This window comes from Bufo bufo, chromosome 10 (assembly GCF_905171765.1).
Source record: "Bufo bufo chromosome 10, aBufBuf1.1, whole genome shotgun sequence".
NCBI classification, from domain to species: domain Eukaryota; kingdom Metazoa; phylum Chordata; class Amphibia; order Anura; family Bufonidae; genus Bufo; species Bufo bufo.
This window is the reverse complement of record NC_053398.1, coordinates 146803639-146818145: the sequence shown is the minus strand read 5'-3', so window position 1 is coordinate 146818145 and position 14507 is coordinate 146803639. Positions and strand designations below refer to the sequence as shown.

General features: G+C 49.8%; 1 protein-coding gene across 2 annotated transcripts in view; it reads left to right on the top strand.

Annotated features, from left to right (window-relative positions):
• The first annotated feature begins 820 nt into the window (after positions 1 to 820).
• The window catches only part of ZDHHC7 (zinc finger DHHC-type palmitoyltransferase 7), a 35713-nt gene continuing 22026 nt past the window's right edge, over positions 821 to 14507 (top strand). Inside the window, exons 1-2 of one of the 2 annotated variants that reach the window (XM_040409340.1) lie at positions 821 to 957; positions 9270 to 9351. The gene's annotated coding sequence lies outside the window, so the exon portion shown is untranslated. Of the gene's footprint in view, positions 958 to 1149; positions 1174 to 9269; positions 9352 to 14507 lie in introns of those variants that run through there. The other variant, XM_040409341.1, reaches the window with a different exon arrangement.

Genomic DNA, 14507 nt, shown 5'->3' with positions numbered 1-14507 from the left:
CTATTGTTAGGGTGCTATCTATGTGACACTGCTATTGTTAGGGCGCCATCTGTGTGACACTGCTATTGTTAGGGTGCCATCTCTGTGACACTGCTATTGTTAGGGTGCCATCTGTGTGACACTGCTATTGTTAGGGTGCCATCTCTGTGACACTGCTATTGTTAGGGTGCCATCTGTGTGACACTGCTATTGTTAGGGTGCCATCTGTGTGACACTGCTATTGTTAGGGTGCCATCTGTGTGACACTGCTATTGTTAGGGTGCCATCTGTGTGACACTGCTATTGTTAGGGTGCTATCTGTGTGACACTGCTATTGTTAGGGTGCCATCTGTGTGACACTGCTATTGTTAGGGTGCCATCTGTGTGACACTGCTATTGTTAGGGTGCCATCTGTGTGACACTGCTATTGTTAGGGTGCCTGTACTATTAAAATTTAAAAATATTTATCCCATACGGCAAACAGGAAAAAATGTACAATGTGTGATTCACTCAACCCTTTAAGAAGAGCTTCACCTCCTTCAACAAATTTTATAAAAAGTTGTCAATGAAGAGTACAGAATGCCCTGCAAATAATGAGCCCTGACAAGGTTAATTAAATGAAAAAAATTATGGCTTTGGGAAGGTTGGGAGTAAGAAAAGGAAATTAAGGGGTCAATAAAACACTTTTACTCCCTACCATAGAACCTTATGAACAGCAGCAATGCCACAACCAAGATGGCGGACACAGGCCACTGGACCTGCCTTTGCCTCAAGTAATATGGCAGGATGAGTGAGCTCTCGCGAGAACTCGAAGTCGCATGCCTGCTGTCGGCTCTCCGAAATCTTCCGAAGTCGCCTTCAACGCCTCCGGAAAGAGCCGATCCCAGCGACCCCGGAAGTAGCAGCTGGAGCCAGGCAGGGGCTGTGGTGGCCGGCGGCGTCCGAGGGGACAATGGAGGAGAGCGGCGGCGGCGACAGGTGAGGGCGGGGTGACGGGAGACCGGGGGTCCTGCAGGGAGGAGGAGGAGGGGGCGCGGGCAGTGCGGCTCCCGGGCCTCCTGTCACAATGTAACCACCTGAGATCATGTGACCGGGGGATGGCTGACAGCACGGGGAGCGGCATCTGAAGAGGTTCTGCAGCAGCTGCGCCTGACGCCTCACTGTCATATGGAGGGGGGTGATATGTATATGAATGTGTGTATAATATATGTACATGTGTGTATATTTATTACTATGTGTGTATATACTATATATAGATGTGTAGTGTATACTATGTGTGTGTGTATATATACTATGTGTGTATACTATATGTGTGTATATAATGTGTGTATATACTATATATAGATGTGTAGTGTATACTATGTGTGTATACTATATGTGTGTATATAATGTGTGTGTATACTATATATAGATGTGTAGTGTATACTATGTGTGTATACTATATGTGTGTATATAATGTGTATATACTATATATAGATGTGTAGTGTATACTATGTGTGTATACTATATGTGTGTATATAATGTGTGTGTATACTATATATAGATGTGTAGTGTATACTATGTGTGTATACTATATGTGTGTATATAATGTGTATATACTATATATAGATGTGTAGTGTATACTATGTGTGTATACTATATGTGTGTATATAATGTGTGTATATACTATATATAGATGTGTAGTGTATACTATGTGTGTATACTATATGTGTGTATATAATGTGTATATACTATATATAGATGTGTAGTGTATACTATGTGTGTATACTATATGTGTGTATATAATGTGTGTATATACTATATATAGATGTGTAGTGTATACTATGTGTGTATACTATATGTGTGTATATAATGTGTGTATATACTATATATAGATGTGTAGTGTATACTATGTGTGTATACTATATGTGTGTATATAATGTGTATATACTATATATAGATGTGTAGTGTATACTATGTGTGTATACTATATGTGTGTATATAATATGTGTATATACTATATATAGATGTGTAGTGTATACTATGTGTGTATACTATATGTGTGTATATAATGTGTATATACTATATATAGATGTGTAGTGTATACTATGTGTGTATACTATATGTGTGTATATAATGTGTGTGTATACTATATATAGATGTGTAGTGTATAATGTGTGTATACTATATGTGTATATATTTATTACTATAATATTTATTTTCTATAATTCTCATAGAAGATACCTTATAGGTGAACCCCTCTAATGCCCGGGCCCCTCACACAGGTTATACTTACTGCGCTCCCCGGGGCCCGCGATGCTAGGAAGACTCGTCCCCGCCGCCGCTTGCTATTTTCTACCCCCCCCCCGGATGTTTTGATCCACGTGACGGGAGATGCAGTGGCGGCTGTGCAGGCTTCAGACGCGGGGGCCCAGGTGGGTACAACCTGTGTGAGGGGGCCCGGGCATTAGGGGGTCATTATAGGGATAACCCCTTTTAATAATATGGGCTCCGTCCTACTGTACAATGTATGGCCTCTGCGGAGGGATTTCCAAGACGTGCTCCGTCTCGCCTCTGTCACGCGTCACTTCGTTAATTTGCATCAAACTGTGAAGCTGAAGTCGGTATTTCTGCGCAGTGTGAACTGTTCTCTGCTGCTGGGGTCACAGCGTTTTTCCGTCCGCGATGTGGTGCACAACAAGACGGATCCGTCCTGACACACAATGTAAGTCAATGGGGACGGATCCGTTTTCTCTGACACAATCTGGCACAATAGAAAACGGATCCGTCATGGCTATAGAAGACAGAATACAACCGGATCCGGTCATGACGGATGCATGCGGTTGTATTATGGTAATGGAAGCGTTTTTGGAGATCCATGACAGATCCGCAAAAACCGCTAATGTGAAAGTAGCCTAACACAACGGTTCAGAGAACCTACTGCGTACGGGGCCCCAGAGCGGACGGACGGTCACTGCTCCTCTGATAACGAAGCTTCATCGGCAGAGGTCTTCAGTTTTGGCGGCGGTATCAGAGTTGGACCTCCACTGGTAAAGGGTCGTCTTCTCCGGTGAGGCCCGTTTTCTACTTCATGGAACAGATGGACGTTGGTGGGTCAGGCGGGAAACATCAGAGGGAACACTGCTGGAAGAAGACGGTGGGGGCTGCGTTATGGTCGGGGGAAGGAGCCACTCATCCACGTGGAAGGCGCTCTCCACCCATTTTGGTATGAATCCATCCTTGAAGATCACCTACACCCATACATGCTGATTGTCTCCCTTGGGGCGGATGGGATCTTCAAGCAAGACAATGCGATGTGTGACATGGCTAGAAATGTCCGACATTGGTTGGAAGAGCATGAGCAAGACTTCCAGGGACTCCCCGGCCCCTAATTCCCCAGACCTGAACCCAATTGAGCATCTGTTTGGGTATTGATGAGGACGCCGACGTCTGGCTGAGGTATAAGCCGCGCCCGTACCCGGCTCCTGATCACGGTCTCTTCCCAAGGCTTTGGCGCCTGGACTTGTCCCATAAAAAGCCGGTGATTTTGGTTCCTTCAACGCGGAGAACATTTACCAAGTTTATTCAGAACATTTCACGTTCACAACCGAACCGGATCCTACAAATTCCAAGACAAAAGAAAGCTTTTTCTTGCTGCAATGTCGTCGTCTTAAAGGGGTTGTCGCTTTTATTTATATTGATTGATCTATCCTCATGACAGGTCATCAATATCAGATCGGGGGGGGGTCCGACTCCTGGTGCCCCCGCCGATCAGCTGTTGGAAGAGAAGGCAGCGCGACCTTCCCTTCACTGTTGACCTGTGATCAGTGTAATTACAAGTATGGCGGCCCCATTCACCTCCTTCCCATTCAGGTGAATACTACAGAGCCGTCCATAGAAGTGAATGGAGCCGCCATTACTTGTAATTACACTGAACACCGCTGCGGTTGCGACAGCGAACAGGTCAACAGTAAAGGTAAGGGAGCGCTGATCGGCGGGAGCGCCAGGAGTTGGACCTCAACCGATCTGATCCTGAGGATAGGTCATCAATGTAAATAAGGCTACTTTCACACTTGCGGCAGAGAGATCCGGCAAGCAGTTCTGTCGCCGGAACTGCCTGCCGGATCAGGCAAAATGTATGCTAACTGATGGCATTAGTAAGACTGATCAGGATCCTGATCAGTCTTAAAAATGCCTGATCAGTCGAAAAAATGCATTGAAATGCCGGATCCGTCTTTCCGGTGTCATCCGGCAAAAACGGATCCGGCATTTATTTTTTCACCTTTTTTTCAGTCTGCGCATGCGCATACCGGAAGGACGGATCCGGCACTAATACATTCCTATGGGAAAAAATGCCTGATCCGGCATTCAGGCAAGTCTTCAGTTTTTTTAGCCGGAGATAAAACCGTAGCATGCTACGGTTTTCTCTTTTGCCTGATCAGTCAAAACGACTGAACTGAAGACATACTGATGCAAACTGAACGGATTACTCTCCATTCAGAATGCATGGGGACATACCTGATCAGTTCTTTTCCGGTATAGAGCCCCTGTGACGGAACTCTATGCCGGAAAAGAACAACGCAAGTGTGAAAGTAGCCTTAAGCGGAGAACCCCTTTAAAGGAATCCTGACGGCTCGCTGATATGGTGACGCCCGCAGGACCTTTTACATCAGGCTATGGTTCTCCAGAAGTGACTTGTAACTGTAACTTTTATTCTTGTTGTCGCCAATAGGCAAATTAGCTTGTTGAAGTCAAAGATTCCAGCTCAAACCTCCTAGAAGTCAGGCTTTCATGTTCCCTCTCCGCCCTCTGCAGCACAAGATCCTGCGCAGGCTCCATTCACTTTCCCTTCCAGCGCTTGCTCAGTGAATAGTGCAGTACAGCAGCTGTAGAGAGGAGAGCGCTCCTTCCCTGCGGTGCATGCTCAACAAATAGTGCTGTAGAGAGTAGAGCGCTCCCGCCCTGTGGAGCATGCTCAGTGAATAGTGCTGTAGAGAGGAGAGCGCTCCTGCCCTGTGGTGCAAGCTTAGTGAATAGTGCTGTATAGAGGAGAGCGCTCCCGCCCTGTGGTGCAAGCTTAGTGAATAGTGCTGTATAGAGGAGAGCGCTCCCGCCCTGTGGAGCATGCTCAGTGAATAGTGCTGTAGAGAGGAGAGCGCTCCCGCCCTGTGGTGCAAGCTTAGTGAATAGTGCTGTATAGAGGAGAGCGCTCCCGCCCTGTGGTGCAAGCTTAGTGAATAGTGCTGTATAGAGGAGAGCGCTCCCGCCCTGTGGATCATACTCAGTGAATAGTGCTGTAGAGAGGAGAGCGCTCCCGCCCTGTGGTGCACGCTCAGTGAATAGTGCTGTAGAGAGGAGAGCGCTCCTGCCCTGTGGTGCATGCTCAGTGAATAGTGCTGTAGAGAGTAGAGCGCTCCCCCCCGCCCTGTGGTGAATGCTCAGTGAATAGTGCTATATAGAGGAGAGCGCTCCCGCCCTGTGGTGCATGCTTAGTGAATAGTGCTGTAGAGAGGAGAGCGCTCCTTCCCTGTGGAGCATGCTCAGTGAATAGTGCTGTAGAGAGGAGAGCGCTCCTGCCCTGTGGAGCATGCTCATTGAATAGTGCTGCAGAGAGTAGAGCGCTCCCGCCCTGCGGTGAATGCTCAGTGAATAGTGCTGCAGAGAGGAGAGCGTTCCCGCCCTGTGGTGCACGCTTAGTGAATAGTGCTGCAGAGAGTAGAGAGCTCCTGCCCAGCGGTGCACGCTCAGTGAATAGTGCTGAAGAGAGTAGAGCGCTCCCGCCCTGTGGTTCATGCTTAGTGAATACTGCTGTAGAGAGTAGAGCGCTCCTGCCCGGCGGTGCACGCTCAATGAATAATGCTGAAGAGAGGGGAGCGCTCCCACGGTGCATGCTCAGTGAATAGTGCTGAAGAGAGGGGAGTGCTTCCGCCCTGTGGTGCATACTTAGTGAATAGTGCTGTAGAGAGGAGAGCTCTCCTGCCCGGCGGTGCACGCTCAGTGAATAATGCTGCAGAAAGGAGAGCGCTCCTGCCCTGCAGTGCATGCTCAGTGAATAATGCTGCAGAAAGGAGAGCGCTCCTGCCCTGCGGTGCATGCTCAGTGAATAGTGCTGTAGAGAGGAGAGCGCTCCTTCCCTGCAGTGCATGCTCAGTGAGTAGTGCTATATAGAGGAGATCGCTCCCACCCTGTGGTGCATACTCAGTGAATAGTGCTGTAGAGAGGAGAGCGCTCCTTCCCTGCAGTGCATGCTCAGTGAATAGTGCTGTAGAGAGGAGAGCGCTCCTTCCCTGCAGTGCACGCTCAATGAATAGTGCTGTAGAGAGGAGAGCGCTCCTGCCCGGCGGTGCATGCTCAGTGAGTAGTGCTGAAGAGAGTAGAGCGCTCCTGCCCGGCGGTGCATGCTTAGTGAATAGTGCTGTAGAGAGTAGAGCGCTCCCGCCCTGTGGAGCATGCTAGAGAATAGTGCTATATAGAGGAGATCGCTCCCACCCTGTGGTGCATACTCAGTGAATAGTGCTGTAGAGAGGAGAGCGCTTGCTCAGTGAATAGTGCTGTAGAGAGGAGAGCGCTCCTGCCCTGCGGTGAATGCCCAGTGAATAGTGCTGTAGAGAGGAGAGCGCTTGCTCAGTGAATAGTGCTGTAGAGAGGAGAGCGCTCCTGCCCTGCGGTGAATGCTCAGTGAATAGTGCTGTAGAGAGGAGAGCGCTTGCTCAGTGAATAGTGCCATGCAGCAGCTGCTAAAGACACTACCGGGACTCCAGGAGATGTCCTCTCTGTATTCCGCAGCCGGTATGTGGGCACGTAGTGGGGGTGGGGGTCCGTATGGACGAAAGATAACTGATCTGGAGTCAGCAACAAGTGTTACTGTACTTCATAGGGCCTGAATGATGTGATCCCTTTAAGAAGGGATATGCTGTGTACTACTACCCCCCGAGGAGGATGAGCAGGCAGTATTTATCCGGATCCTCGGCAGCAGTCACCCTCCAGGGTAGTTTACTGTCAGGTCGTCTCCTCGCCACACCACATGCGTTGCCCTTGAATTCTGCGCCGGCGTTCGTCTTTCAACCCATGATATGGTGGTGATAAGCGGCAGCCAGTGGCAACGCTCATCTTATCTTAACCTTCAAATTACGCCTGACCTTTCACCTTGATATGACGGATCTGTCTGAGCGCTGCCACCATGTAGTTAACCATTTACTTGCCCCAAGGGCTGCTCTTACTGTATCTTCTAGCTGATGGAACGTTTATGGTGCCCCTTGCCCCAAAAACCAAGAGATCCCTGAGTCGCTCTCAAGGCTGCTGCTACAGCAGCTTCCACTTTGTCTGTCCCCCAGCTTTACTAGACCCCTGACCAGGGTATTGGGTGTACCGTGCGATAGGGTTACCGTTTTAGTGATATTTTTTGCTCTTTGCGCAGCTGCTGATCTTTCGCCATTCCTGCCGGTTGTGGCAGCGTCTGCCCGAGGCGCATCGCTGACCCAGATGTGACACAGCCACATGTGACGCTTGATGAGACGCTGCCCTCGGCTCCTCCACTGGTGACAGGTCCTTGTCAAGAGCAGTCATCAGACCAGAGAATGGGGGTATAGCACGTGTACAAGGGATATGTCGGGGTATAGCATGTGCAGGAGGGGGGTATAGCACGCGTACAGGGGATATGTGGGGGTATAGCATGTGCAGGAGGGGGGTATAGCACGCGTACAGGGGATATGTCGGGGTGTAGCACGCGTACAGGGGATATGTCGGGGTGTAGCACGCGTACAGGGGATATGTGGGGGTATAGCACGCGTACAGGGGATATGTGGGGGTATAGCACGCGTACAGGGGATATGTGGGGGTATAGCACGCGTACAGGGGATATGTGGGGGTATAGCACGCGTACAGGGGATATGTGGGGGTATAGCGCGCGTACAGGGGATATGTGGGGGTATAGCACGCGTACAGGGGATATGTGGGGGTATAGCACGCGTACAGGGGATATGTGGGGGTATAGCACGCGTACAGGGGATATGTGGGGGTATAGCACGCGTACAGGGGATATGTGGGGGTATAGCGCGCGTACAGGGGATATGTGGGGATATGTGGGGGTGTAGCGCGCGTACAGGGGATATGTGGGGGTGTAGCGCGCGTACAGGGGATATGTGGGGGTGTAGCGCGCGTACAGGGGATATGTGGGGGTGTAGCGCGCGTACAGGGGATATGTGGGGGTGTAGCGCGCGTACAGGGGATATGTGGGGGTGTAGCGCGCGTACAGGGGATATGTGGGGGTATAGCGCGCGTACAGGGGATATGTGGGGGTGTAGCGCGCGTACAGGGGATATGTGGGGGTGTAGCGCGCGTACAGGGGATATGTGGGGGTGTAGCGCGCGTACAGGGGATATGTGGGGGTGTAGCGCGCGTACAGGGGATATGTGGGGGTGTAGCGCGCGTACAGGGGATATGTGGGGGTGTAGCGCGCGTACAGGGGATATGTGGGGGTGTAGCGCGCGTACAGGGGATATGTCGGGGGGTGTAGCGCGCGTACAGGAGGGGGGGGTATGTCGGGGGGTGTAGCGCGCGTGCAGGAGGGGGGGGGGTGTGTATGTCGGGGTGTAGCGCGCGTGCAGGAGGGGGGTATGTCGGGGTGTAGCGCGTTTGCAGGGGGGCGTATGTCGGGGTGTAGCGCGCGTGCAGGGGGGCGTATGTCGGGGTGTAGCGCGTGTGCAGGGGGTACAGTCCTGGGTTCTGTGTAAGATCTGACCCCTCAGGAGTCACTGAGCGGCAATGATTGGGGTCTGTTGCTCTTCTGCAGTCTCCATCCTGTCTGTCTGCAGTGTGGACCTGGGTTGTCAGATCTCAGCCCATTATCCTGGAGGAGCACAACCCATCAGAACATGGTGGGATCGTACAGAAGCGGGTTGGGCCCTGACAACCAGGTTCCCACACTTGTGCTGCAGATGAAGCAGGTTGTCTGGATTGTGGCAGATCACACACGGGATTTCAGATTGTGGTCCTCAGGAAACCTGACAACCAGTACAGACTTGTGCTTCCGTTTCTTTTGCGGTGGGCGAACTCGCCCGGTTACATTCTCCAGAACCGGTCCGTCTTCCAGTGACTCAGTGATTTTATTTTGAGGTCCTGTAATTAATTAGGACTTGTTATTGGTGGCTCGTCCCTGCAGGCCAGTTGTCAGGTGTCGGAGCAGCAGCTCGCTAGTCCCGTGCCGCAGTTGAGCTGCTCGGCCCGAAGACACAAGATAAAACAAGCATCAAGTACCGCGCCGGCCGCCTCCTCAGGACACTCCTCACTTCTTTGTGCTTTTGTCTTTGCAGATTTCTTCGGACATGATCAGACGTCGGTCGTGGGGTCAGGAGCCGCGTGCGATGTCCGCGTAACGATTATCCAAACTGTGAGGTGAGTCGTGAGATTGGAACAAATTGGTGAACAAACTAAGAAATTGGTGAATGATACAATGTACCTTAGATCGTTCTGCTAGGAAGTTTTGTTAGTGTATCCGCTCTAGTCTCCCCCCTCTTGTTTGTTACAGTGTATCCGCTCTAGTCTCCCCCCTCTTGTTTGTTAGTGTATCCGCTCTAGTCTCCCCCCCTCTTGTTTGTTACAGTGTATCCGCTCTAGTCTCCCCCCTCTTGTTTGTTACAGTGTATCTGCTCTAGTCTTCCCCGCTCTTGTTTGTTACAGTCTATCCGCTCTAGTCTCCCCCCCTCTTGTTTGTTACAGTCTATCCGCTCTAGTCTCCCCCCTCTTGTTTGTTACAGTGTATCCGCTCTAGTCTCTCCCTCCTCTCTTGTTTGTTACAGTGTATCCGCTCTAGTCTCCCCCCTCTTGTTTGTTACAGTCTATTCGCTCTAGTCTCCCCCCCTCTTGTTTGTTACAGTCTATCCGCTCTAGTCTCCCCCCTCTTGTTTGTTACAGTCTATTCGCTCTAGTCTCCCCCCCTCTTGTTTGTTACAGTCTATCCGCTCTAGTCTCCCCCCTCTTGTTTGTTACAGTGTATCTGCTCTAGTCTTCCCCCCTCTTGTTTGTTACAGTGTATCTGCTCTAGTCTCCCCCCTCTTGTTTGTTACAGTCTATTCGCTCTAGTCTCCCCCCCTCTTGTTTGTTACAGTGTATCCGCTCTAGTCTCCCCCCTCTTGTTTGTTACAGTCTATTCGCTCTAGTCTCCCCCCCTCTTGTTTGTTACAGTCTATCCGCTCTAGTCTCCCCCCTCTTGTTTGTTACAGTGTATCTGCTCTAGTCTTCCCCCCTCTTGTTTGTTACAGTGTATCTGCTCTAGTCTCCCCCCTCTTGTTTGTTACAGTGTATCTGCTCTAGTCTCCCCCCCCCTCTTCTTTGTTACAGTGTATCCGCTCTAGTCTCTCCCTCCTCTCTTGTTTGTTACAGTGTATCAGTCTGGAGTACAGGCTACTCACCTCACAGAGGATTGTCCAGACTGGATACAAATGTAACAAACCCTCAGCCGTGTGAGCTGGTCTTCGTCTGTACAGATTTTTATCCTCTAGATGTAAACAGTGGCCCCATTCACTAACTGCAAACAGAGGTATTGAAAATGAGTAAATTAAACTGTTACAGATTTTTGGTGAGGTGCGAGGTCTCCAGAGCCCCGGACATCTGCTGCCACCTCTCTGTGTGGCCGGCAGCTCAGTTATTATGGCGGACAAAATCTCTAAGGGAGAGACGGGAGATGGAGATTGAGGAGCAACGGGTGTGACAGGGGCCCGGAGGAGCCAGGATGACAGTCGCTTACTTAACAATTCCATTCTCAGACTCTAATACAGCGTGCACTTCTGTGGAGGAAGCCCCGGTGCCCATCTCCCTGGTTGGTTTGGGTACATCTCTCTTCACCAGGTTTGCTGTGCCAGAGCCCTCGTCCCACCGAAAGTGGCTGATAAGAGAGCAATGCTGTAGGACAGGAGAATACAGTCTATTGCCCCTGTTATCAGCCATTTCAGAGGAGAGGATGACTGTAGGACAGGAGAATACAGTCTATTGCCCCCTGTTATCAGCCATTTCAGGGGAGAGGATGACTGTAGGACAGGAGAATACAGTCTATTGCTCCCTGTTATCAGCCATTTCAGGGGAGAGGATGACTGTAGGACAGGAGAATACAGTCTATTGCCCCCTGTTATCAGCCATTTCAGGGGAGAGGATGACTGTAGGACAGGAGAATACAGTCTATTGCCCCCTGTTATCAGCCATTTCAGGGGAGAGGATGACTGTAGGACAGGAGAATACAGTCTATTGCTCCCTGTTATCAGCCATTTCAGGGGAGAGGATGACTGTAGGACAGGAGAATACAGTCTATTGCCCCCTGTTATCAGCCATTTCAGGGGAGAGGATGACTGTAGGACAGGAGAATACAGTCTATTGCCCCCTGTTATCAGCCATTTCAGGGGAGAGGATGACTGTAGGACAGGAGAATACAATCTATTGCCCCCTGTTATCAGCCATTTCAGGGGAGAGGATGACTGTAGGACAGGAGAATACAGTCTATTGCCCACTGTTATCAGCCATTTCAGGGGAGAGGATGACTGTAGGACAGGAGAATACAGTCTATTGCCCCTGTTATCAGCCATTTCAGGGGAGAGGATGACTGTAGGACAGGAGAATACAGTCTATTGCCCCCTGTTATCAGCCATTTCAGGGGAGAGGATGACTGTAGGACAGGAGAATACAGTCTATTGCCCCTGTTATCAGCCATTTCAGGGGAGAGGATGACTGTAGGACAGGAGAATACAGTCTATTGCCCCCTGTTATCAGCCATTTCAGGGGAGAGGATGACTGTAGGACAGGAGAATACAATCTACTGCCCCCTGTTATCAGCCATTTCAGGGGAGAGGATGACTGTAGGACAGGAGAATACAGTCTATTGCCCCTGTTATCAGCCATTTCAGGGGAGAGGATGACTGTAGGACAGGAGAATACAGTCTATTGCCCCCTGTTATCAGCCATTTCAGGGGAGAGGATGACTGTAGGACAGGAGAATACAGTCTATTGCCCCTGTTATCAGCCATTTCAGGGGAGAGGATGACTGTAGGACAGGAGAATACAGTCTATTGCCCCCTGTTATCAGCCATTTCAGGGGAGAGGATGACTGTAGGACAGGAGAATACAATCTACTGCCCCCTGTTATCAGCCATTTCAGGGGAGAGGATGACTGTAGGACAGGAGAATACAGTCTATTGCCCCCTGTTATCAGCCATTTCAGAGGAGAGGATGACTGTAGGACAGGAGAATACAGTCTATTGCCCCTGTTATCAGCCATTTCAGGGGAGAGGATGACTGTAGGACAGGAGAATACAGTCTATTGCCCCCTGTTATCAGCCATTTCAGGGGAGAGGATGACTGTAGGACAGGAGAATACAATCTACTGCCCCCTGTTATCAGCCATTTCAGGGGAGAGGATGACTGTAGGACAGGAGAATACAGTCTATTGCCTCTGTTATCAGCCATTTTAGAGGGGAGGATGACTGTAGGACAGGAGAATACAGTCTATTGCTCCCTGTTATCAGCCATTACAGGGGGGAGGATGACTGTAGGACAGGAGAATACAGTCTATTGCTCCCTGTTATCAGCCATTTCAGGGGAGAGGATGACTGTAGGACAGGAGAATACAGTCTATTGCCCCCTGTTATCAGACATTTCAGGGGAGAGGATGACTGTAGGACAGGAGAATACAATCAATTGCTCCCTGTTATCAGCCATTTCAGAGGAGAGGATGACTGTAGGACAGGAGAATACAGTCTATTGCCCCCTGTTATCAGCCATTTCAGAGGAGAGGATGACTGTAGGACAGGAGAATACAATCTATTGCCCCTGTTATCAGCCATTTCAGGGGAGAGGATGACTGTAGGACAGGAGAATACAGTATATTGCCCCCTGTTATCAGCCATTTCAGAGGAGAGGATGACTGTAGGACAGGAGAATACAGTCTATTGCCCCCTGTTATCAGCCATTTCAGGGGAGAGGATGACTGTAGGACAGGAGAATACAATCTATTGCTCCCTGTTATCAGCCATTTCAGGGGAGAGGATGACTGTAGGACAGGAGAATACAGTCTATTGCCCCCTGTTATCAGCCATTTCAGGAGAGAGGATGACTGTAGGACAGGAGAATACAGTCTATTGCCCCCTGTTATCAGCCATTTCAGAGGAGAGGATGACTGTAGGACAGGAGAATACAGTCTATTGCCTCTGTTATCAGCCATTTTAGAGGGGAGGATGACTGTAGGACAGGAGAATACAGTCTATTGCTCCCTGTTATCAGCCATTACAGGGGGGAGGATGACTGTAGGACAGGAGAATACAGTCTATTGCCCCCTGTTATCAGACATTTCAGGGGAGAGGATGACTGTAGGACAGGAGAATACAGTCTATTGCCTCCTGTTATCAGCCATTTCAGGGGAGAGGATGACTGTAGGACAGGAGAATACAATCAATTGCTCCCTGTTATCAGCCATTTCAGAGGAGAGGATGACTGTAGGACAGGAGAATACAGTCTATTGCCCCCTGTTATCAGACATTTCAGGGGAGAGGATGACTGTAGGACAGGAGAATACAGTCTATTGCCCCCTGTTATCAGCCATTTCAGAGGAGAGGATGACTGTAGGACAGGAGAATACAGTCTATTGCCCCCTGTTATCAGCCATTTCAGAGGAGAGGATGACTGTAGGACAGGAGAATACAGTCTATTGCCCCCGGTTATCAGCCATTTCAGAGGAGAGGATGACTGTAGGACAGGAGAATACAGTCTATTGCCCCCTGTTATCAGCCATTTCAGAGGAGAGGATGACTGTAGGACAGGAGAATACAATCTATTGCCCCCTGTTATCAGCCATTTCAGGAGAGAGGATGACTGTAGGACATGAGAATACAATCTATTGCTCCCTGTTATCAGCCATTTCAGGGGAGAGGATGACTGTAGGACAGGAGAATACAGTCTATTGCTCCCTGTTATCAGCCATTTCAGGGGAGAGGATGACTGTAGGACAGGAGAATACAGTCAATTGCCCCCTGTTATCAGCCATTTCAGGGGAGAGGATGACTGTAGGACAGGAGAATACAGTCTATTGCTCCCTGTTATCAGCCATTTCAGGGGAGAGGATGACTGTAGGACAGGAGAATACAGTCTATTGCTCCCTGTTATCAGCCATTTCAGGGGAGAGGATGACTGTAGGACAGGAGAATACAGTCTATTGCTCCCTGTTATCAGCCATTTCAGGGGAGAGGATGACTGTAGGACAGGAGAATACAGTCTATTGCTCCCTGTTATCAGCCATTTCAGGGGAGAGGATGACTGTAGGACAGGAGAATACAGTCTATTGCCCCCTGTTATCAGCCATTTCAGAGGAGAGGATGACTGTAGGACAGGAGAATACAGTCTATTGCCCCCTGTTATCAGCCATTTCAGGGGAGAGGATGACTGTAGGACAGGAGAATACAATCTATTGCCCCCTGTTATCAGCCATTTCAGGGGAGAGGATGACTGTAGGACAGGAGAATACAGTCTATTGCCCCCTGTTATCAGCCATTTCAGAGGAGAGGATGACTGTA